This window comes from Antechinus flavipes, chromosome 2, assembly GCF_016432865.1.
Source record: "Antechinus flavipes isolate AdamAnt ecotype Samford, QLD, Australia chromosome 2, AdamAnt_v2, whole genome shotgun sequence".
Taxonomy (NCBI): Eukaryota; Metazoa; Chordata; class Mammalia; order Dasyuromorphia; family Dasyuridae; genus Antechinus; species Antechinus flavipes.
Window position 1 is genome coordinate 231,566,951 of NC_067399.1, and position 3,795 is coordinate 231,570,745.

General features: G+C 41.8%; 1 long non-coding RNA gene across 1 annotated transcript; it reads left to right on the plus strand.

The window, feature by feature from the left end:
- The first annotated feature begins 468 nt into the window (after window positions 1–468).
- On the plus strand, window positions 469–3,586 carry LOC127548857 (uncharacterized). Its single transcript, XR_007950478.1, has 3 exons — window positions 469–541; window positions 1,589–1,786; window positions 3,431–3,586. It is a non-coding gene; the product is annotated as an uncharacterized LOC127548857 (long non-coding RNA).
- Window positions 3,587–3,795: the final 209 nt, after the last annotated feature.

The window sequence follows — 3,795 nt, forward strand, 5'->3', positions numbered from 1 at the left end:
TTATCCCAATTTTACAGATGATGGAACTAAGGCCAAAAAAGAAATCCAGTCCTCGGCCAAGATCCATGATTAGTAGATGAAAAATGTAGATTTAAACCCCAGTTTTCTGATACTTCTGATACATCATGCCAAGCTCGCTTAGAACAAATGATTTCAAAAATTCTTTCCTGCTCTAAATTCTCTGAGAAAAATACTAAAAAAAAACTATATGGCATGACTAGTTTCCCCAGCAAGACCCAGGCAAATTGCAGCTTGCCTCTTTGAAAGGACTGATCCCAATGACCTCCTGTTGGATATTCTCTTCATAAAGAGCAAGGCTAAGAAAGTGATTTCATCAGGGACACGTGAACCTGGTCCTAGGGTCATGTGGCTGGGTCAGGACAGAGGCCCCTCCCCATGACATATCCTATCAGGCAGGTATAAAACAGGGAACCCGCTCAGCTCTCACAGCATCTTCTCTCTGGAATCATGCATTCTAGTTGCCTCTCCTCCCTTCTGCTGCTCCTGCTCATTGGAACCTTGGTGTCTGAGGGCTCAAAAGGTTTGTCAAGATGGTGGGCGTAGAAGAAGGCAGACCTGGATCATGTGGAAATGGGAAGGAATATTGAGAAGTCAACCGAACCCGAGGGGGGCCTGGCAGGGAATCTCCTGCCCCCTCACCTTCTCTCTAGTCACAAAGTACAGAATGGAGGGGCAGGGAGATGTGATGTCTTTATTGCTGATTGAAAGTATTAACTCAATTTTGCTGTCTTGGTCTCTAAACTGTGACTAGCTAGAGCCACACAAAATAGAGAGGTTTTAGAGATCTATTTAATTCATCACTTTCAGAGTGAGGAAGAGCTTGCAAAGGGGAAGTTCTCCCAGGCAGATCTCTTCCTATTGCAGGAAAGGTGGAGATTTTATACACAAATCATAAATGGGGAAGATGGATCACAATATAACCATTTTCAGGGTCTGAGTGATTTTCCATGATAAGTTCAGGAATACAGGATAATATGAGTATTCTCCAGCCCTATGGGAACAGTTTTTAAATGATTGTTTCAAATCACAAGGGGCATTGTTTGGTGGGAAGACAGGATCAGAGTTCTGTGATAGGAACAGGTTCTACAAACTTTGATTCACTTTATTTACTATATACACAAGAGATTGTTGCCAAAAACTGATTGATCATTTCAAGGTGCACTGGAAGATTCTGACTCCCAGGCCAAAAAAGGCAGTTCAAGAGATATTTAAATTATTAGTATATGTAGTAGTCATATCATCTTGATAATTATTAAAATCATCATAAAGGCTAAGCAGGTTACTTTAGGCTACTGTGTTTATTACTGTAACCTGCCTAGACTTTTACTATTATCCTAAACTGCCTTTTAACTCTGAGTCTTTGCAGACTAGGTCATTGAGTCCTTGAGGCTTATGACCTAAGTGCCCTAGCTGTTGAACATCTGTCTCCTCAGACTCCACCCTCAGCCTGGGCTTTGGTGCTCCTATGGGAGGTAACTGGCATTGGGTGAGGGGTTAAAATGGATAGGTGGAAACAACAATCTGAATGTGGGCATTTTTTTCCCTTAAATCACAACTTCTTCTAAAGAGCATCCTCATCCACATCAGCTACGCATTAAAAGTCATGTCCCGAAGAGCCACCACTCTTCCAAGATGCATTCTTCACATGAGAACCATGAGAACAAGGATCATCTAAGCAAGAGCCATTCAAACCACTACGATTCAGTCCAGGACTATCCTTCAATCAAGAGCTATTTGTCCAAAGGCCTAATTTCTTGAAAATCAGGTATTTGTTTTCATGATGTCATGTGCTATTTTATACCTAATCCCACTTCCATGTCCTAACAAATGCCAAAAGGATTTGGGCTGCCCTGGGTGAAAGAAGGGCTGTCATGGGGAGTACGGAGAGAATCCAGGCCCAAAGACCTATTCTCTGAGAAGAAGAGGAAAGAACAGAAAGAAAGATGGAAGAAGACTGGAAAGGCTCAGAATAGAGCAGGGGATGGGCTAGGAGGGCTGGGTAAAGAGTCCTCTCCTTGAAATAATGAGCAACAACAGTAATAATGACTGACAATAGCAACCTTTGAGGTGTGAGTAATCTTTGTATTGTAAGGGAGGCTTTAAAATATGTTGGAAGAAGCCCTTGGTTGGGGAACAGGGGGTCTGAGCTCTCATCTTAGGCAGACAATGCAGTGAGAAAAGCTATAGATTTGGAGTTGATAAAGCGATGTTCAGTCTTGGCTTTGTGGCTTGCTGCCTATATTCTTGGACAACCACTTCCCTTCTCTCAGCCTCAGTTTTTTCTTTTGTAAAATGAGAGTTGGACTGCATGGTTTTTACAGTCTTTTTCAAAGCTAAATGTTTAATTGTATGATCCTGCCATTAACAGGCTATGTGACTTTGGTATTGCTTTCTGATCTCATTGCTTAATTTAACAAACATTTGTTAAATCTATATGGCCCCAAGCTATAACAAAAAAAAATAATTTTAAAAATTACATTACAAAAAAAAATCTATATGTCCCCAGAAGAACTAAAAACAACTGGGAGATTTCACTGGGAGGCAGATTTGAGTTTTATATAGAAAATAACATGTTGTTAGGGGGGCTTTAGGAGGAGGAGAGGTAATCAGGGGTAAGTGACTTGCCAAGGTCACCCAAAGAGTGGGTTCCCTACGAATGAAGATGTTTAAAAAAAGACTGGATTACTTCTTCTCAGGGACTCTGTACAGACTTCCTACTTCAAGCAGGAAGTGGATTAGATTAATTCCAAGATCTCTTTCAGTTGTACAGTCCTATAATTCTGATTTCCTTTAAGCCTTCACAATAACTTGTGAACTAGATCACAACAATAAGAATTATTGTCATTGTTCTCCTTGTTACAGAGAAACTGAGGCTCAGTAAGACTGAATGATTTGATCAGAGCTACATAGCAAAAACATCATATTCTGACTCCTGGCTCAGTATTTTCAGAGCACTGAGACTGACGTCAAGGAGGACCTGAGTTCAAATCCAGTCTCAATCTCTAGCTGTGCCTCAGCAAATCATTTAATCTCTATCTCAGGGTCCTCAACTATAAATTAAGGATCACCGTAGCACCTATTTCCCAGAGTTGTAATGAGAATCAAATAAGATAATATTTGTAAAGTGCTTAGGCCTTGGGAGGCACTTATTAAATGCTCTTACCCTTCCCTCCCTTCTCTTTTCCCTTTCTCTTTCCTTTCCTTTTTGTCTTTTCCTTCCTCTTCCTTACTTTCTATTGGACAGCAGCCTCTCTGGGAAAAGTCTAAGCCCTTGAAATTGGGCAGAGGACAAAGTGGACAACTCTATCGGCGTTTGTGTATGTGGGAGGTGCTTTCTACAGAAGACCACAATGGTCTGGCCCCCAGCACCAGGTGCTGTCCTTAGACTAACCTTCTTGTCTCTCCGCAGATTAAATTTCCATGTGAAAGCCATGGAATGCTAGAGCCGAAGCATCATCCTTCCCTCAAGTTCCTGCTCTGGGATTTCTCCTTTGGACCTCTGGGGTGGGAGAGATTATCTCCCTTCCTAGGATCTTTTCTTCCAACAATCATTAAAGACATAGCATCCCTCTACATTTCTGTCCTGTATTTTGTGACTAAGAAGAGAGTAGGATGGAGGGAGGAAGCCCCAGAGTAATCCCCACAAGCTTTTCTTGGGAGTGATTTGAAACGAAGGAAGAAAGGTTCATGGGGAATGGCACATTAGCTCTTCCCCCTTCCCCAACCTTAAGAGAGGGAGTTTGATATGGTAGAATGAGCACTAGCCTAGGAATC